Source organism: Psammomys obesus, unplaced genomic scaffold (genome assembly GCF_907164565.1).
Source record: "Psammomys obesus unplaced genomic scaffold, mPsaObe1.curated_primary_1811, whole genome shotgun sequence".
NCBI lineage: Eukaryota > Metazoa > Chordata > Mammalia > Rodentia > Muridae > Psammomys > Psammomys obesus.
In genome coordinates this window covers 2,657,333-2,678,980 of record NW_026591711.1, presented here as the reverse complement: position 1 = coordinate 2,678,980, position 21,648 = coordinate 2,657,333, and the positions used below count along the sequence as shown (strand labels likewise).

Sequence of the window (21,648 nt, the reverse complement as noted above, 5' to 3'; positions counted from 1 at the left end):
ATAAAAACAGGTCACCCGTGAAACAAAGCTCACGGTACCAAAAGATGTAGCACCAAAAGGAAGGAGGAAAATGGAGAGGACTGTTCCAAGAGAAGGCAGGAGCCAGGTAGCCCCGCCTTTAATCCCCAGCACTCAGGAGACAGAGGCAGGTGGATATATCTAAGTTTAAGGCCAGCCTGGTCTACACATCCAGTTCAAAAACAGCCAGTGCTACAAAACAGACAGTCCCTGGAGAGAGAGAGTCTCTCTCTTGAGACTGTGTCTTGATGTTGAAAAAGGACAAGCAGGAAAAACAGGACCAGCCTGGGGTTCTTAAGGAGGTACAAGGCAGCTGGCCAGATAGCTTGAAGAGTAAAGACATTTCTCCATGCAAGCCCAGTGGCCTGTGTTCATCTAGAACACACATAACGGTGGAAGGGGAAAACAGATCTCACAAAAGTGTTTCAACCTATGGCGTATGTGCACACTTATACAGACACACACATATGCAAGCACATGAGCACACATATTAACAATAAAATAAATATCTTGGAGGCTGGAGAGATGGCTCGGAGGTTAAGAGCACTAGCTGTTCTTCGAAGGTCCTGAGTTCAATTCCCAGCAACCATACTGTGGCTCATAACCATCTATGGTGAGATCTGGTGCCCTCCTCTGGTGCGCAGGCACACATGCAGAAATAAATAATAAATAAATCTTTTCTAAAAATAAAATAAAATAAATATCCTAAAGCAGCAACATTCTGGGCGAATGTGAAGACACAGCTCCTGTGAGCAGGGGCCTGTACTGGTGGAATACAGCTAGGGACATGTCACAATGGCTGTAATGGGCATTTCAGGACAGGAGAAATCCTAAGATACTGGAGTTTTACCCTGCAACAAGGCAGAGGCTCCAGGTCTGACACCACCCCCATACCCAAATTCAATTGAGGCTTAAGTCTTTTTACATCCTGCAGACACCTGTACAATCCCTCCTATAGAACAATCTCTCAACGGGTTTTCTGGGATTTTGAGTTTGGACCCAGGCTGGCTGCAAACTCACCACATAGGCAAGGGTGACCTTAAATTCCTGATCAACTGCCGGGGTTACAGGTTTAAGACGCTGCATCCGGTTTTGTTTCTTATGATAGCTGCCACGGTCTCCACACACAGCTTCAGGTCACACAGACATGCTTCGACACTTCACGGCAAATCCAAGCTCTGCTACCTCTTCCACTCAGATCTGCCATGAGCCCATAGCCACTTTAAGAAATGAAGACTGGAGCTGGAGAGATGGCTCAGCTCTTCCAGAGGACCCTGGTTCAACTCCCAGCACGTACATAGCAGCTCACAACTGCGGATCCAAATCCCTCACACAGACATATATGTATGCCAAACACCAAATGTATGTAAAAATAAATAAAATTAGAAAAGAAAGAAAAAGAAATGAAGACTACTAGGGACAGGGAGGAAAGGGAGCATCTCGGGGGAGGTGGGGGTGAATAGGATCAAAGTACACTATATAAGGTTCTCAACGAATTAATAAAAGCTTTTACAAAAGGAAATAAAGGCCACTAAGTAACTGGAAGAACTTGGAGAGAGGGCAGGATGGAAAAAGGAAGTCAGGTGACTCAAAAACCAGTGACTGGAAGAAGGCTGGTGTCACAGACAGCATGAGGAGGCTGCAGAGGGGACCTTTTGCTCTGAGATCAGAGAAGGCACACCTCAAGAGCAAGCCAGCACACAGGACGACACTTAGCATCCCTGCTTAGACCATATCCTTGGAAAGGGAGAGGTGGGGCTGAGAGAGGCGGCTCACGCCTGTAATTCCAGCTCTTTAGCAACCACCAAAAGAAGGTTTTCTCAAATTCAAGAGCAGCTTCGCTGACAACAAGGTGAGTTCTACAACTTCCTGAGCTCCAGACAGAGATACTGCCTTAAAAACCACACGATGAAAAAGTATCACAAAGGAAAACAGGATTGCAACACATATGCGATCACCAACTTTTACACTGGCCACAGACACCCAGAGCTAGTGCCGAGAGGAGACTCGGTGGCCTGAGAAACCGAGAGCGAGCAGGAATTACAAATGACCTCCTTAATCAAATTCAAACCACCCAACAGAATACTGCTCCAAGCAAGAAGGAAGGTTTGCCTGGCAAACCAGGCGATTGCCTGGTGAGTGAGCAGGGTGCTCCTACCCTCAGCCAGGGATACAGTAAATGGGGGGTGAGGCTGTTCACTGCCAAACTCCCGGGCTGAACCTTCACATTCCGCCCGTGGACAAGGGAAATCGTTTAATATCTCTGTGCCTCGGTTTCCTTACCCATAAAATCAGGCCAACTGCACGCGTCATGGATCTGCTGTAAAGATGCAGCGAGAAACTATGGAGGCTAGTGCCCGACACTAAGCCAGCTCCCATCACTAGTCACTTGGTCTTTTAAAAATAATTTTCCTTCAGGTATCCTCTGTGTCAGATAACAAGGTTTAGAAGGTTTTCAATCAATATGTTCTGAGGTTCACAGGCAAGTGTGAAGCATCCGTCACGGCCGTCACCTTCGAGAGTCAGATCACTAACTCTTAGACATCCAAGGCCTGGCCTGGATCAAGAAGTCTAGGGTAAAACACATGGAAAGTTCTAGAAGGAGGCGAAATGCCAATCCAAGGGCATCCGTCTGTTTGCGGGCTCAACTCTGCCAAGATCTCACAACAGAGGTCACAGGTTTTCACAGTTTTCCACCATCGCTCAACCATCAGAGAAATGAACTGACCATAAAAAAGTCAACAATGGCCAGCACCAGGATTCAAATCATGACCCTGATTCCCCATGAGAGAGGCCAGAAGGAGCTTCCCAGCACCTCATCACTGCTAGGCAAACCTAAAAGGTGCAAGCTAGCTACTCCTTCTGAGACCCACACTGTAGCCTTCCAACCCGAGCAGAGCCCCAGCCTCCTCACACAGCAGGAGCAGCTGCCTCCCCACCTCCTTCAAAGCATTTTACTCCCTGCTCTGCCAGGAAGAGTCACAACTGAATCAATCATAGCACCACAGAGAACTCCTGGTATGCCCGTGCCTGTGACTTCATGGAGTATGAGTTCCCTACATACGAAGCCCTGTGTTCTGCCCTGTGCATTAACCATGTAAGTTACTGCTCACAGAAAGGAACTGGGGGATGGCAAAGATGACTCAGCAGATAGAGGAGCTTGGTAAGAAACTTGATACACATCATGCCTGATGACCAGAATTCAATCTCTGAGATGCACAGGTGGAAGGAAGGGGAGAACTCCCACAAGTTGTCCTCCGCCCGTAGCACCTGCCTGCCGGGGCACGCATGCACATACAAATAAGCACACACAATGGAGGCACACATGCCATGTCTTAGTTACTGTTCTGCTGACCGAGGCAACTTATAAAAGAAAGTACTCAGGGGCTTGAGTGAAGGCTCAGTGGTGGGGAGCATGGGCTGCTCATGCAGGAGACCCAGGTTCAATTACCAGCACCCACACAGTGGCTCACAACTGTCTGTAACTCCAGTTTCAGGGGATTCATCCCTTTCCGCTGGCCTCCAAAGACACCAAGCACACGTGGTAGACAGGTTATATATATGCATACATATATATATATATATATATATATATATATATATATATATATATGTGTGTGTGTGTGTGTGTGTGTGTGTGTGTGTGTGTATATATATATATATACACACACACATATATAATTTTTTTTTGGTTTTTTTTTTTTTTTGAGACAGTTTGTGTAGCTTTGGCTATCCTGGACTCAATTTATAGACCAGGTTTGCCTCAAATTCACAAGAGATCCACCTACCTCTGCCTCCCTAATTGCTGGGCATGTACCACAGGACTCAGTTCAAAAATAAATCTTTAAAAGAAGAAAAAAAGCTCTTAGTTTGGCTTATGGTTTCAGAGGGTTATAGTCCATGATGACAGAGCAAAGGGAGAACGGAGAGCTCACATCTTGATCTACAACCACCAGGCAGAGAGGAAGAACACTGGGAATCACAGGAGTCTTTAGAAACCGCCACACCCACCTCCAGGGGCACACCTCCTCCAACAAGGCCACGCCTTCTAATCCTTCCCAAACAGTTTCACCAACTAGAGGCCAAGTATTCAAGTCTATGAAAAGAAAACTAAAAAAAATGAGGGAGGAACCGGGTGGTGTCCACAGTTACAGAGCAAAGGTGATGGAACTCGGTGAGGCAGGATGGAAGAGAGGGACCTGGAGCTACACAGGTGGCTTCTCTTTTAACCTAGGAGAGTCAGCCGACTGACAAACCCTAGAGTAGGGATAAATTTCTCCATCAGTGAGGAAGGGACTAAGTGTGTGAAACAAAAGCTCAGAATTGAGAGCTAGGGATGTAGCTCACAGCTAAAGTATCTGTCAGCATGCTCCAGGAGGCTCCATCCCCAGCACAGAAGGGGAGTCTCAGGCTCACCAAAGATTTGTGAAACCATGGAAAAGAACAAGGCTCCCTTGTACAGTACCTGTCCCAAGAATGAGAAACAGACTCCCAGGTCCCACTGCGGGCCTGCTGACCCCTGAGGCCCAAAATCTGCTTCCTCCCCAGGTTTTTGTTTTGTTTTGTTTATAAAATATCTGAGAGGGCCGACAAGATAGTCTAGCAGTTAACACCTCTTGCCACTAAGCCCAAAGACATGAATTCAATCTCTGAAACCCACATAGTGAAAGAAGAGAGCCAACCTCAACAAGCTGTCCTCTGACCTCCACACCTGCATGCCATGGCCCACAGGCATACACACATACATGCACACACACACACACACAAATGTTACTTAATTTTTTTTTTTTAATGTTTGAAAACCACAGATCTAGAGAGATAGTGTAGACACTGTAGACATTGAAGAAGGACGCATTGGGGGTGGGTGGGGGGGTCTGAGAGAAGTAGAGGATCGGGCTGGAATGAAGCACAAGAGGCCGCAGAAGCAGAGGACAGCAGAAGGACCCGGAACCAAAATGCAGTCGGAGAACGACTGAAAGCACGGTGAATGCTGAGCAGAAAGCCACCTGTGGTCAGTGCCGGGCCAGCCATGTGAGGCACATGCAAACAGACCCCGGGCAGAGGCTGAGAAGGGACCCAGGAGCCTTGTAGCCCCCGGGAGACAGGGGCTGTGTGCTTGAATGTCAGGTTCCAAGCAGCTGTCTCTCGGCAGCCTGCCTCGTCCTTAGGCATGCTCCCATTGCTACTACCAACGCCAAAGGTCCCCCTTCCCACACCAGCAACAACCAAAGCACAAAGAGTAGAATAGACTGCTGTGAATCCTGAGAAACAGCAACAGAGCCCTTCAAAACCAGCTGTGATCTGCCACAAATTCTCCCTCTCTACTGTCCTGAGCTGAGGAGAGCCCAGATCTCCTCAACTGAGGAGTGTTGCCTCAACCTCCTTTCCCTTTGCCATCTTTTGTAATCATATATACATATGGAGCCCAACCTGGCCCCAAACTCAAGATCTCTCTGCTTCAGAAAGTGCTGGATCACAGGCATATGCCGCCATGCTGGATAAACTGTGTGTGTGTGTGTGTGTGTGTGTGTGTGTGTGTGTGTGTGTGTGTGACTGGAGTTAAAGACCAGTCAGAACAACCCCATGTGGGTGCTGGGTGCAGAACCTAGGTACCCGTAACCACTGAGCCAGCTCCCTGCCCCGACCTCTGAACGATTCTGTCAGACCTTGCCTCTGAAAGCAAACACGGCGGCAGGAATAGGCCAGCAGACCGCTGGGGTTCAAATCCTCTCTTCATTTGTTCAATCTCTCTGAACCACAGGCAGTAACAATTCCCACGTCACAAGATTAAATAACATAAACCAAAGTGCCCAGGGCAGTGCGAATATCTCTCCCGCACCTTCATAAATCGTCTCATCATGCCAAACAAGCATCGGATGTTTTCGGAAGGAAGAAAGCTCCGTCATACCCCTTGGTCATGGCAAAGTCGGCCTCTGTCCTTTGGTGTCCCCTTTGACCCCTCTCATCCCCTTTTCTATCTTTCCACCCCCTCCCTAATCAACAAGGGCCCCGGACTTCCTTTCTTGCCGCTGTGAGCTGAGCCATCCTCGTTTGTGACTTACGGCTTATGACCGGCTACCTTCACAATTTGAAGGGATGTACGCAGTGCACAGATGTGCATGCAGGTCCATGGTGCAAGTGGCAGCGTGCTGAAGGCCTGGAAGGGGATGGAGCATGCACATCACGTGGCAGGCGGGATACCAAAGAGCAGTGCAGAGGTCAGCCCCGGGCTCTCAGAACAACCTTCCCACAGGAGATTTAACTCAGGGTCCAGGGAGGACTTCCTCTGATCCCTTTTAAGAACAGGGGCCCCCAGTAACCTAAGGACTTCCCACTGGGCAAGTTTTACAGCCTGTCATGGGTTCATACTGGGGACAAGCCTTTAATCACCCGGGAGACAAGCAACAGCCATGATACAGCCAATTGATTCAATATTAACGTTGACAGATCAACCAAATCTACTATGACTATTCAACTTGATTCCAAAAGCAGCACGGAAGGGGGGCTGGAAGAGCCTGCCCCTTGAGGAACAGGACTGGTAGTGGGAACAGACCTGGGTTAGAAGCCAAATTCTTTGCAAATTCATGTGTTTTAGTTACTGATAAATCATTAACTCAATAATGTATTCAACAATCTTATCAAAATCATAGAATTATCAACAAAATAAAATTACCTTTCATTATTCAAGATTTGGGCGTGGAGGCACAGAACTATAACCCCAGCACTTGGGAGGTGGAAATAGGAGGAACAGTAGTTCAAAGCCAGTCTCAACTGCATCAAATTAAAATACATATATATGTAAACCGTGTGTGTGTGTGTTAGACCAGAGCGATGGCTCAGTGTCTGCTGCAAAGCCTGGAGGCCCGAGTTCATTACTCAGATCCACAGGATGGAAGGAGAGACGTGGCTCCAGAAGTTGTCCTCTGATTTCCATTTACGTGCCAGGGCACATGCAAACCCACATATGAATGTACACACACACAAGAAAGGAAGGAAGGAAGGTGTAATAAAAATACAAAATACAGCTGGGCTCAGTGGTGCACATCTGTAACCCTAGCACTCTGGGAGGCAGAGGCAGGTAGATCTTTGTGAGTTCAAGGCCAGCCTGGTGTATAAAGTGAGTCCAGGACAACCAAGGCTACACAGAGAAATCCTGTCTTGAAAAACAAAATAAAACAACAACAAAAATACACAAAATACAAAAAGGAAAGCTTCAGGGCCAGTAAGATGGCTCAGCAAGTAAAGTGTTTGCTCCCAACCCTGACAGCCTGAGTTCAATTCCCAGCACCCACCGCTGTACCACAGCAAGCCCTCACAAGGGCATACTGAGAGAGAAAACAATACTAAAGCGGAGAAGGGCAGGGCCTGGCATACATGAGTCCTAAATATCGTTACTTTTTTATAGAAACCTGCAACACATTTGCTTGGAGTTTAAAACTTCGAGCTGAGTTTAGATAAAGCATTAATACCTGGCTGCCTTAGTTTCCCCAGATGGAAGCTGAGGCAAATAACAAAACCGGCTCAGTGAGCTTGTCATATGACTGAGTAAGACTACCACATAAAGCTCGAATTTCCTTGCTTTGCCATTCTGGGGATCAAATCCAGGTCCAGCAAGTGCAAGATCACAGTTCTACACCCAGTCCACTCATCCCCCTTACCTTTTCCTCCTTTTTTGAGACAGGGTTTCTCTGTGCAGCCCTGGCTGTCCTGGAACTAGCTCTGTACACCAGGTTGACCTCAGACATCCTCCTGCCTCTGCCTCCTGAGTGCTGGAATTAAAGGAGTATGGCACCATCAACGGCCAGAAAAAAACCCCTTTCAATGGGCGGGTGGTAGCACAGCCTGTAATCCCAGCATTTGAGAGTTCAAGGGCATCCTCATCTGTATCTTATAGCAGTGCATGTCTGTGATCGAAGCACGTGGGAAAATCAGGAGCCCACTGCAAGTTAGCGACCAGCCTGCGCTATAGGAGACACTTCTCAAAAGAGAAAACAGAGAGAGAGCGAGAATCGGGCTATCATGGTGACACATTTAATCTCAGCATTGGGGAGGCAGAGGCAAATGGATCTACATGTTCCAGGACAGCTGTTTTGTTATTTTTGAGACAAAACGCATGAGGCTAAGGATGGCCTCAAACACCTGATCCACTTGCTTCCACCTCCCAAGTGTTTGGATTACACCATGCCTGACTCTGTCAGCAATAATTTAACAAGCAAACAAGGGCACCGGATTTCAACTCAGAAGGGTCTGAAACCAAAAGCTGTGGTTATCTGCACAGTCCTATATAGCTAATGCATAGTCCTATACAGCCTCCGGCTGGAACAATGTACAAAGAGCCTCCGAGTTAACTCATACCTATTTCATTACTAAGAAAAAGACCTTTGGTGATAATGGCCCTAAAAATCTGGGGGACTCTGTCTACCATCACCCTAACCAAGGCCTTTCTTTTATAGGCTGGACCCTATTCTCAGGCAGTAATCTGCCTTTCACAACTGATTGTTACATCACAGCCCTGATACTAAAAGAGGAAAGAGAAACCAATTCCCCCAAGGGCTTAACTCAGAATGAAAGTAGTGCTGGTGCCAGGGCTGAAAAAAATGAGAGCAAGCATGCTCTAGCTAGAGGAGTGCCCTAGCGGAACAGAAAGGCTTCAATAACTAGCATGTTGAAAAGAATGACAGTCCTTATTTCTGCTTTCAAGACACCGATCTCGGAAGGTCTTCGCAGAAGCGATATAGAAGGAAGTGAGTAACACAGCCCGGAGCAGTGGAGAGAAAAGCATGATGGCCCAAAGATTGTGACCCCACCCCGACCATCACGGGCACACCTCTCTGTGCACAGTACCAGTTGGGCCCACTTCTGTAACCAAGAATGCACGGGCAGAAGAACCCAGATGGATGGTCAGTTAACTAGAAGTAGCTGCTAATGAGGTCCTTCACGTCTCCACACAGTCCCTTCTAAATATATCGACATTTATGTCGTTCTTCGGAAGTCGGTCAATCTCAACTCTACCGCTACTCCTTTAAAAATAAGTAAACGCGGGCTGGGGTGCAGCTCAGTGGTAAGGTGCCTGATAACATGCTCAAGACCATGGCTCCATTCCCAGGACCAGAAAGGAAGGAGACACGGAGAGGTCGGGTGAGAGCAGAATGACTGTCCCGGCTGCATCCTTGCCTTGGGGCCAGGAATCAAGCGAAGTCATGCGGACTCCTCAACCTAGCCCAGAGATGGGCCAATGGTTGGAGGAGTCCCCTAATACGCCCAGCCCCCTTCCGGCCACGCCCACAAAGCCCACTCCCAGGACGAGAGGGATTTTCATCCACCCCTCCCACCGGGTGCCTGCCGCTCCACCCTCCCGGACCCTGGTTTCCCCTGTCGCAAAATGAAAGGGTTGATGGAGATCACGCAAAACCTCCCTCTGCTCTCAGTTTCTAATTCATCGCGCTCCACGCGCTTGTGCCTTGCGGAAACAGACATCGCGTGACCGTCCCCTTAACAATCCCTGTAATTTTAGCAAAGTGTGATGCGTCCAAAACCGATAAGCAGGCTGCTGCTTCCCGTGTCATCAAACCCGAACATCGTCGGCGTGGGTTCCCTCCGCGGCCTTTTCCATCAATCCCACAATCCCATGAAGGGAAGAAAAAAAAAAAACCTTTTCTGCTTCCCTGTCTGCCCCTCCCAACCTCTAAACTCAAAGGTGCCCGGCCTCGCATTCGGGGGTCCCGGGGGTGGGGATCCCGCCCTCCCCAGCATCTCCGTGGCCCCCGGCCGGGCTGAGCAGGTGCTGGAGCGGCCGCGGCGCCCGCCGCCCGGCTCCCTCCCCGCGCTCCGCTTACTCACGCGCGGTCCTGGGCGGCAGCGCCGGGCCGGGAGCTCCGCGGAGTTTGCTGACTCAAGGCGCGGCGGCGGCGGCGGCGGCGAGCGGCCAGGAGCGCACCCGAGGAGCGCAGCCCCGCGTCCAGCGCACGCAGCGCCCCGCCCCGCCCTGCGCGCCCGCCGCCCCCGCCCCGCGCCGCAGCCAGCCGATTGCGGGAAAGGGGGAACAGCCACCCAGAGAGTAGGTCTTTCTAGCCAGCAGGGAGGAGGAATCAGGATGGGGGAGGTCGAAATCAGACAAGCGTTACTCGGTGTTAACAGCGGGATCTCGGTGGAGGGCCTGTGACTGCTCTAAAAAATATTTTTAACTTCTCTGTAATTTCTTTAGAAAAAAAAATAAACTGTTTTCATGAACTATGTGGTGAAAGCTATGAGATCTGCCAAAGATATGCACATTTCCTAAAGACCATTTGGGCTGGATCTCACTCACCTGTGTGCATGGGATACCTCAATGGTTCGGACTGGGCAGATGGCCCAGCGTTACTAGCACTTTTTGCCCTTACAGGTGGACCTGGTTCCCAGCACCCACGCCGCAGCGCACACTTGCCTATAACTCTAGGTCACAGGCCTCTTCTGTCCAGGCACCCACATGGTGCACAGACATAGAAGCAGGCAAAACATTAATTAAATAAAAAGACTAAATCTAAGGACAAGAAAGAAAGAAAGAAAGAAAGAAAGAAAGAAAGAAAGAAAGAAAGAAAGAAAGAAAGAAAGAAAGAAAGAACCTGGGACCATCTAGGAGCCTCCAGGAAATGTCCGTGTCTGTATTCCACAGCTACACTAATGTGCTGAACAAAATTTAGCAATGTCTTATCTTGGGCTTGTATCTCTGACCTAAAATTGCACCTAAGCTATAAGGTATGCAACCATTGCTTGCTTTTGTTACCTTTACATCCTTGTCTGAGTGACATTCATTGCCCGGAAAACAAAATACGATATATCTGAGATCCTGAGTGCCTGCTAAGTCCAGACTAACCAAGAACGTGAGTTCTGTGTTTGATGGAGCTCCCTGTGTAGACGAGGCTGGCCGGGAACACACTGTAATCATCTTCCCTGTCTCCCAAGTACAAATGGTCTTCACAACACATCCAAGAACCTGACTTCACAACTCTGGGCAGAGCCACAACCATCCCTTCTGGCGTGTACTGTTAAGAGTTATGGCCCAGCTGGGTGTGATGGCACACGCTTTTGATCCCAGCACTCTGGGAGGCAGAGGCATGTAGATCGCTGTGACTTCGAAGCCAGCCTGGTCTACAAAAAGAGTCCAGGACAGCCAAGGCTACACAGAGAAACTCTGTCTCTAAAACAAGCAAACAATAAAATAAAACAGTTATGGCCCAAAGAAATAAAGAATATGAAAATAATTCAAAATAGAAAGAAGCTACAAGTAGCCAGGCATAATGGCACTTGCCTGTAATTCTAAATGCTGAAACTTGAAGTTCACAGCACTACACCAAAGTTTTGTTTGTTTGTTGTTTCGTTTTGTTATTTGGTTTTTTTCTTCCTTGAGATACAGTCTCATGATGTAGGCCAGCCTGGCCTTGAACTCATCACCCATCTTCCTCCATAGGCTGGGCACTAGAATTACAAACTTCCATCACCACACTTGATGAATCAGAGCGTTCACTGTTATGGCAGAGGACCCATACTCAGTTCCAGCATCCCCACGGTGACTCACAACCAATGTGGACACCGCTGCGGTACACACACCTTCAGGCAAGTAAAATACCCGTCACCTAAAACAAAATAAACAAATCCTAAGTTAACAAAGAAGTGTGTTTTGGTCTAATTCAGCAGTGTGGCAACTGCATTGCTTTTCTGGGTGAAGAATCATAATTTACAACCTGAATTCAAGGAACTGTTACAGCCACCTTTTAAAGGCTGTGATATTCTTGTTAAAGCATCAGTGAAAGCCAGGAAAATCTGCACTCTATTGTAGCTAAGAAACACTGGGCCTGAGCCAGGCATGGTGGTGCATGCCTTTAACCTAGCACACAGGGAGGCAGAGGCAGGCAGATATATCTCTGTGAGTTAGAGGCCAGACAAGAAACCCTGTCATGAAAACCAAAAAGAAAAAAGAAAGAAAGAAAGAGAGAGAGAAAGAATAAAAAACAAAGACAGACAGACTGGGTGTGGTGTGCACATCTTTAATTTCAGCACTCAGGAGGTAGAGGCAGGTACATTTCTGTGAATCCAAGGCCAGCCTGGTCTATAGAATCGATGCATTCCAGGACAGCCAGGGCTAGATAGAAAGACCCTGTCTCAAAAAACATAAAATTAATAAAGCTAGAAAAAAGGACAGCCTGCTGAGGGCTGAAGATGGCTCAGTGGTTGAGAGCATTTGCTGATCTTCCAGAGCATAAAAGTTTCTTTACGGCACCTACATGAACAACTCCAGCTCCACGTGATCTGATGCCTTCCTCTGGCCTTTTTGAACACACATACATACATACATACAGTACGTGATTTTTTTAATTTATTTATTACATATACAGTATTCTGCCTGCATGCCAGAAGAGGGCACCAAACCTCATTATAGATGGTTGTGAGCCACCATATGGTTGCTGGGAATTGAACTCGTGACCTCTGGAAGAACAGACCGCTGAGCCATCTCTCCAGCCCAAGTACATGTTTTTAAGTAAACAGTTTGCTGATAAAAATGACCATAAAATGTTTTTTTGTTTTTCATTTTTTGTTTTGGGGGGTTGATTGGTTGGTGGGTTGGTTTTTCAAGACAGGGCTTCTCTGTATAACAAAGCCATGGCTGTCCTGGACTCACTTTGTATGAATGCCGGGATTAAAGGTGTGGGCCACCACTCTGGGCCATATAGAGACGTTCTTAAGAAAACAATACAAAAACTTTACTGTGAGAGCACTTATCACTAGAGGCTGAGAACTGAGGATGTGATCTTTATACAGTTCAAGCCTACGCTGTCACTGCATTGTTTTAAGGAATCTGGGCACATTTCAAGTCTGTGTTCAAGTAATGTTTACAAGAATTCACCTCTAATAGTCATTTGCATTGTTCTTTAACTCTTCAATTTGATAGATGATTTTAAGTTACAGTGTGCTAGTATACAGTATTGGAGTACAACAGAAATTTTTTTCTGTTTGTTTTGTTTTTGAGACAGGTCCTCATTATGCAGCTCTGGCTGTTCTGGAACTCACTCTGTAGACCAGGATGACCTCAAACTCAAAGAGATCCACCTGCCTCTGCCTTGCAAGTGCTGGGATTAAAGACTTACTTACGCCACTATGCCCAACATTTGACAACAGAATTTAAGATTTACAACATTTATGAAGCTGGAGCATGGCATTGTGAGAATTGAAACACTTGTAATCTCAGCGTTCAGGAGGCAAAAGCAGAGGCTGGAAACCAGCGTGGTCTCAATGCTGTATTAGGTACCAACTTCTCATAAAAGAAAGCAGTTAACGGGGGGGGGGGGGGGGCTGCTAAAGTTTCATAGGGTTACTGCATGACCACCGAGGCAGGGATCTCGGTGGCAGTCAGATGGCACACGCTGGAGTGTGGCTTGAGAGCTCACATCTGATCCGCAGGGAGAGAGACCTGTCCTGGTGTGGACTTTTAAAACTTCAGCCCCCTCCCCCGGCTTCATATCTTCTCCAACAAGACCATACCTCCTCATAACTTCCTAAGTAGTCCACCAGCTGGAAACCAAACACTTGAAAACATGAGCCTACGTGGGCCGTTCTCATTCAAACCACCGTAGCAGCTCGTCTTCCGTTTATGTCAGGATCCCAAAGAAGTTAGTTCTAACACAGGTAATACACTGCCTCAGCAGCAGGATAGATGAACCTGCCAGCAAGAGCGAGGACAAATAGGCAAAAAGCAAAATCTTCCTTCTTCTGTGTCCTTTTACATGGACTGCCACCAGAAGGTGTGGCCCAGACTCAGGGTGGGCCTTCCCAATTCAAATACTCCAGTCAAGAAAATCCCTCACAGGCATGCAAGCTGGTTGACTTTTAGTTGATTCTAGATGCAGTAAGTTTGCCAGCCAAGATAGCCATCACTGGTGTCATTTCTCAAGAGCTGTCCACCTTTTGATTTTCTTTCTTTCTTTTTCTGAAGCAGGGTCTCTCTGTGCTCTAGAGCTTGGCAAATAGGCTAGGCTGTCTGGTCAGTGGGCTCCCAGGAACCACCTATCTCCCTAATACCAGTGTAACCAGTGTATGCCACAGTGGACATCTTTTATCTATCTGGGCTCTGGGAGCCAGCTCAGTCCTCACACTTGTAAGGCAAGCTGAGCTATTTCCCCAGCCCTGTTGTTCTGATTTTTGAAACAAGGTCTCAATATGTATCCCATGCTGACCTTGAACTCATTAAGTATTTCAGGCTGGCCATCAACTTGAAGGGGTGCTCCTGACTCAGACTCCCAAACGCTGGAATTTTAGCAATGTGCCACAGTGCTGAGCTCATTTTAACTGAGCATAACTTTATCCTCTAGTGTCTTACATCTTCTAGCCAAATGCGCTAGATACATGACAGAAAGCCACCTCCGTTTTGCCTCCGTTTATTCTGTCTCTGAAAACTTGCAAAATCTGTAAGGCAGCAAAAAACGAAAACTGTCCTGCTACGGTGGTACATGACTTTAATCCTACCACTGGCGAGGCAGTGCAAGAGTTCTATGAGTCTGAGACTAACTTGGTCTACATAGTGAGCTCTAGGCCATCCAAGGCTACATAGTGAGACCCTATCTCAGTGGTCCTCAACCTGTGGGTCGGGACCCCTTTGGCAACCCACTATCTCCAAAAATATTTACATTATGATTTATACCAGTAGCAAAATTATGGTTTTGAAGTAGCAACGAAATAATTTTATGGCTGGGAGTCACCACAACATGAGGAACCATATTTAAGGGTCACAACATTAGGAAGGTTGAAAACCACTGCCCTAACTCAAAACAAAAGCCTCGTCCCTTCAAACAATAGGAGGGTTCAGAGGAGCAGATGCCACCTCTTCAAGCAAGCTTTGCATTATCAAAATTAAAATTTATATTTATTTTTTTTCTGTTTGTTTGTTTTAGACGGGGCTTCTCTGTGTAGCCCTGGCTATCCTGAAACAGCCTCTGTAGATCAGGCTGGCCTCACAGAGATCTGCCTACCTCTGTCTCCCAGGGTGTTGAAATTAAAGGCATGTGCCACCATGCCCAGATTATTTATTTATTCTTTTGAGGGGGTTGGGATTGAAAGCACAACACCCTATTCATTTTTATTTTATGTGGCAGGGTCTCATGTGGCCCAGGCTGGCTCCTGCTAGCCCTGTAGCTAAGGATAACCTTGAGATCCTTCCAAGTGCTGTGATCACTGACATATGCCCAGCTAAAAATAGTTCATTTTAAAAGTCAAGGCCTGTGAGATAAATAAACGTTAGTTGAAGTGACAAATTTGATGCAATTATCACAAACTAAAAATTAAAAAATAACAAACTTGTTAGTTAAAACTGACAAAGACAAGCAGGGAGCAGAGGCTCCTGCCATTAATTCCTTAATTTGCAAGCAGAGGCCGGCTAGTCTGTATGAGCTCAAAGGACAGTTTGGTCCACACAGTGAGTTCCAGGATAGCCAGAGCTACATGGAAAGACCCTGTGTCAAACAAACAAAAACTGGGCAAAAACAAGTTCAGTGTTACTGAACAAATCTCAGACATAATCCTTTAATTCTTGTACCTTTGAAGTCAGTTGCAGTGTGGTGTAATTAGTACCAACAAAGCATAAACAAAGTCTGGCAGAGAAGCCTTTTTCTCTGAGGAAGGGGTGGTTGGAATATTTTGAGACAGCCCTGGCTGTCCGGGAACTTGCTTTGTAAACCAGGCTGGCCTTGAACTCACAGAGATCTGCCTGCCTCTGCCTAGTCAAGGATAAAAACTCTAGGAAGACACAGAATTCTTTTTTTCTTGGTATTTATTTATTTATTTACTTACTTACTTACTTACTTACTTTTAGCAAAAAGGTCTCACTGTGTATGCCTGCGTGTCCTGGAACTTGTTATGTAAACCAGGTTGGCCTTGAACTTGAGAGACCAAAAGGATTAAAAATCAGTGGCTATTATTTTAAAGTTTAACTCACAAGCCTGAACAGAGGCCAGCAAATGAAGACAGGTCCAGACACCTTCTGGGAAGAACTAGCCTTACTGCCCTGAGGGGAAGAACTAGCCTCACTGCATTCTTTCCTGCCCACTAGTTATACACTTGCTAGGAAACTGGCCCATCCCCCTAGGAAGGGAAGCCAGACCATTAATGGTTTGGGGGCCTTCCTATAGCCAATCAATTCAAAATGCAACATCCCCTTTTGTGTTTCAACCAATAGATGCTTGCCAGGCAGGAATCCCCCTGCTTTGGGCTTGCTGGAAGTGACCAGAATCTGTAAATCACCCAACTAACTTGATCACCGGGCTCTCGGCTCTCACTGCTTCCAAGGTGTCGAGGTGTGAGTCCAAGTTGCAGCTTGTAATAAAAAGATCCTCATGTGTTTTTCAATGGACTCGACTCCTGGTGGTGGTCTTTTGGGGTCTCACAAATCAGGCACAACAAACTCCTAGAGATCTACCAGATTTTGCCTCCCGAGTGCTGGTAGTAAAGGCATGTGCCGCCACATGCAATCACAGAACTGTTGTAAACAAAGGTGAGAAGTCAAGGCTTGGTGTGGTGATACACATTCGCTATGGAAACTGAGGCAGAAGGATCAGGAGTTCAACTTCCAGGCTTAATGTTTGGTTACTTAGTGAATTTATGACCAGTTCAGGCTACTGGGGAACCTCAAAACAAGACAGTACACGGAAATAAAAATAAATCTTAAAACAGAACTTGAAATCAAGAACATTCTGTGCAGATCTTTCTAGAATCTTATCTTTTAGGCCTCCTACATAATTCAGTAACTTCTTTGCAGTTTACTATTCTCTGTCCATAGAGTGAATAAGTAACTGACTCCAACTGTGTCTCTGGATCCTCAGAGCCTATAGAGACTCCTGTGCAGTTACAAACTTGCTTGCTTATTTGTTTTTGAGACAGGACTCCACTAGCCCAGAGGAACCTTGAACTTGTTATATAGCTAAGGATGACTTAGAACTTAATCCTCTGACTTCCGCTTTCTGAATCCTGACATTATAGGTGTGGGCCATGCTTGGCCTTCATTTGTATGGGTATATAAGATGGCTTATCGAATAAAGTTGCTTTCTGCCAATCTTCATGAGTTCAATCCCCGGGACCTACATAATGGATGAAGAGAACACCTCCAGCAAGCTGTCCTCCAACCTCCACACTTCTGTTGGTGGAAAGGCATGTAAACACATAAATGTAATAATAAACACATAAATTTGTAGTGAACATTTTGGCTTCTTTAAAAACCCAGGTATGTTAGGTGAATATGGTTTTGTTTTAATCCCAGGTGTGGAATATGGGTCTGCTTCAGATTGTCCACAGCTGTGAACTATGACTGTCTCATGCTCTGGCAGGAGCCTGGTTTGGCCAGCTGCAGATAGTTTATGTTTGGAATTCTGGGGACTCTTGAAAGGGTATAAATCCTAGAGGAGCCAGGGGTGCTCTGAAGGAGGAGGAGGAGGTTACTGCTGCTGCTGGTTCATCCTGCTGCTACGTTTGTTACAGTTGGTTTGCTGGACTGCTAGATATCCTGATGACAAAGGTTGGACTTGCCCCAAGGAACTACTTTCCTATTCAGTAGGAAGTAACCTATAGAGGTCTACGCACTGCCCCCCCCCCGTTACCCTCCACCTCTTTCTAACCTTCTTTCTCTCCTACCTATTGTGGAGGGGTTGGAAGGGATTTGGGTGGACAGGGTGGTAGAGGTATAAGAACCCAATAAAATAGATTTTTAAAAGATGCCTGTGTAAATCTGAATGCATAATATACATTGTTGGTATTGTGTTCTAAATTTACCATTGTTCATTCACATGCTGAGTTCTCTACCCCACTATCTGGTTTCAATCCCAATGCTTATTCTAAGCATCACCTGCCTCAAGTTTGTGTAAACATGCTTACCATTTGTTCTCTGTATTGCCAATAAAATAACCAGCCAATGCTGAGCAATGGAGAGAAGAGGGTGGGACATCCTGGTCCAGTGGGGAGGAGAAAGAATCGAGTGGGAGGAGGGTCGAGAAGAGAGATCTGAGAGGAGAGGACCTGGAAACACCAGGAGAGATGAACCGGACCTAAGATATGACTAAAAGCAAGTATAATGTTGGAAATCTAAATGGGAGGAAGCTATGCGGGCTTGGAGGTTTAGGATGGAGTAATTGTTGCCCAGTGCTGTGCTTTAGGTTAATTAAATACATCTTATGCAGGAGCCCGCCAGCAGAGTCAAACGGTTCTTGAGTCAGGAATGAGGATTGAAAGAAAAATTAATAAACCAACACACAATACATGGGACCTTTCCAAGAGGCTCTAGTAGAAGCTAGATGCTAGATGCCTTGCTTTATTCCAGACTCCTTTTTAAATCAGAGCAAAAGCACCTTAGTACAATGAATGAATTCACAAGGAAGTCAAACAAAAGGCATGACCTTGACAAGAGATCCCACCTCCTGTCTCAAACAAAAGGAGATGGACTTGGCATCTTATCACCGACTCCAGTGAAGGCGAGGCTGAAAGCAGTCTTTCCGCTGAGATCTAAATGTCAAAGCAGCCTGGCAGACCAGCGGCTCCCAACAATCCAAGTCTCTGTGTGGTGATTTGGGTATACAGCTGGTTTAGGGATAACCACTGTTTAACCAAAAGATAAATCAATAACAAATATTAATAACCATCAACAACCCATGCATGACACACACCACAGACATACACCACACACACCACACACACACCATACATTCCCATACCACACACCATACATACAATCAAAAAAAATTGTTATTTACCTACCCTCTCTGAGCCTTGATTTTTTTTTTCCTTTTTTGTTGGTTTTAGTATTCATTTCACAGAATGACCTTGAGTTTAATATGGAAGCATCTGCCACTGAACCAAACCTCAGCCAAAGCTTGGATTTTACAGGTAGCTTGCGTTACTGTCCTTCTACAGCCTGCCCTTTCTATCCAGCTTCTCTGGTTCCCAGTTCTCTGGTCCTCCACACCACCTGACCCTAAGAGAGGGAGTCAGCCTGTTATCCTTGGCGGCGCCCCTGCTGTGACTGGACAAAGATCCCTGAGATCTTGCTCAGGAATCCTCGGTTTTTCCAACAATAGTCTTGTTCCTTATCTCTAAGTCACCCATTGTTTCAGCTTGCAAAACTCCTCAGGCCAGGCCTTTGCCACTCCCCGTCTCACTAAAAAGAAAATTTTTGTTAAAGCCCAAAAGCCCATTCCAAGCTCACAAGTTCCCAGGGCCCTGGCAGGTCGGAAAATGAAGTCCTCCCAGATGGGACTGAGAAGGCCAGGCAGTGCTCCACCACGGCAAATTCTCTCACAGGAGCCCCACTATATGCTCAAATAAAGGTTCTCACCTGGCATGTCAGTGGCCAAAGGTTGTTGCCACCAAGCCTGATGACCTGAGTTCAATCCCTTGACCCCTCATGATAGAAGAAAAACTGATTCCCATGATGTACTTCCATGGAGCACATGCGCATTCACACCAGCACACACGCTCACACACACAGACAAATAAATAAATAAATAGATAAATAAATAAATAAATGATAATATGTTTTGTTGTTGCTGGGTTTTTCGAGACAGTTTCTCTGTGTAGCCTTGGCTGTCCTAGAATTTACTCTGTGGATCTGGCTGGCCTGGAACTCACAGAGATCCACCTGCCTTTGCCTCTTAATGGCTGTCAGGAACACTAGTGTCTCTCTCTGGAATGGTTTTCAGAATGATTGCAGTAGGGTGCAACAGCGCCCTCTTCTGAGACATCCCCTTCAGCTCGGAGTTACAAAGGGTGAAAAATCCAAACTAAGGAATAAAGAGAGTTCAAGCTAGAAAAACGCACTGAAGCTGGAGTTTGAAAGAGCAGACGATGTCCCAGGCCAGGTCCACGTGGGACAGAGCCATAGGAATCCAGCAGCAGGTTCCCTTAAAGCTAAGTCTTAGGGTTACTATCACTATGATGAAATATCATGACCAAAAAGCAAGCTTAGGAAGAAAGGGTTTATTTGGTTTACACTTCCACAGCACTGTTCATCGTCAAAGGAAAACTGGAGGCAGGAGTTGATGCAGAGGCCATGGAGGGGTGCTGTTTTCAGACTTGCTCCTTGTGGCTTGCTCAGCCTGCTTTCTTTTAGAACAAGGACCACCAGTCCACTCTACCCACAATGGGCTGGGCCTTGCCCATGGATCCCTAATTAAGAAAATGCCCTCCAGGCTTTCCTACAGCCTGATCTTATAGAGGCATGATCTCAGTTGAGGCTCCCTCCTCTCAGATGACTTCAACCTATGACAAGTTGACATAAAACTGTCTTGCTCACTGAGGTTCTTTTCTCCCAGTCTCCCTGGCAGCAGCTGCAGAGGTGAGCTAATCCAACCAAACTGATCCTTTCCCACTTTCTAATCTTTTAATGCCTTTAATTCCAGCACTATGGGAGGCAGAGGCAGGCTGATCGCTGTGAGCTTGAGGCCAGCCTGGTCTATAAAGAGAGCCCAGGACATCCAAGGCTATGCAGAGAAACCCTCGAACAAACAAAAAAAGCAAAACAACAACAAAGGAATTAAAAATGTATCCAGAAAGCCTTGTGCAAGGGTGGAGAAGAGTTGCAAGCAGTGAGCCAGAGGTGGTGCTGTCCCCTGGGGAACCTGCTTATCCTGCCTGGTAATTCGTCTCACAGCTGAGCCTGCACCCCGCAAGAGAACCTTTCACAACACAAGCAATGCAGAAAGAAGCTGAGGGTGCCTCTCTCCCCAGTTCTAAATTCTAAATAAAAACCATCTCTTGCTTAACCAATTCCCATCTCCAGTTTTTCAGGAAAGCAAAAAAAACCTCAAATCTGGTTAGATCCAGGAAGAAAATGATATCCCAGACTCCTCGAGACCCTTTCGGTTCCTTCCATCCATGCAGGGCCAGAGGAAATGACAGAGTTTATGCAGGGACCAAATATGAGTGACCATAGCTTGAGAACAGTCAGCAGATCACAAGTGTCCCGATCCAACACGGTAGCAGTGTCACAGGTATGTACAGTTACAGAACGCAGTCACAAATTAATGTGCTTCTCAAAATTAGTGAGAACACCAGGCAAGCAAGTTATAATAAAGGGGTGGGGGGAATCCCTACCATAGCTTTGAGTATAGTAAAAGAAGGTCTCTACCATCGATTTGAGACGCTATCTGTCACTGTTCTTGGCTTTGGGGTTGGTGAAAAGCAGTGGTCTAATATAGCCCAAAATATTCCAACTGATCTTAGGTCACACAGAGTTGGGCAATAAGAAAATTTGTCTCTGCATCTGCAACGTTCTAACCCTGCAAAGTCCTGAAGTTCTAATCAGTCATCTCTGTAGACCCATTAACATAGGTGTGGCTTCCCTCCCAACCCCTCTCTCTGGGACACTCATACTCAGCGGGGAGGCAGAGAGAAAGTGAAGCTGTGTGTTTAGGCTGTGGGACTCGCCCCCACACTCAGCACTAGCCACAGTGGACCGCTAAGGCAGGATAACACTTAAGGGTTTGCCTGGGAATGTGACTGCTTGTTACTCAAGCAGGATGCCCAGGTTTTTGTCCTTGAGTACATAAACTGGGCATGGTGGTGCAGGCTCTTAATCCCAGCACTCAAAAGGCAAAGGCAGGCTGATTTCCTGTGAGGTTGAGG

The 21,648-nt window shown here is 46.6% G+C and overlaps 1 protein-coding gene across 2 annotated transcripts in view; it reads right to left on the bottom strand.

The window, feature by feature from the left end:
• Nucleotides 1–9,934, bottom strand: part of Snx10 (sorting nexin 10) — a 62,913-nt gene extending 52,979 nt beyond the window's left edge. The window contains exon 1 of one of the 2 annotated variants that reach the window (XM_055611829.1): nucleotides 9,859–9,934. The gene's annotated coding sequence lies outside the window, so the exon portion shown is untranslated. Of the gene's footprint in view, nucleotides 1–6,097; nucleotides 6,118–9,858 lie in introns of those variants that run through there. The other variant, XM_055611831.1, reaches the window with a different exon arrangement.
• Nucleotides 9,935–21,648: the final 11,714 nt, after the last annotated feature.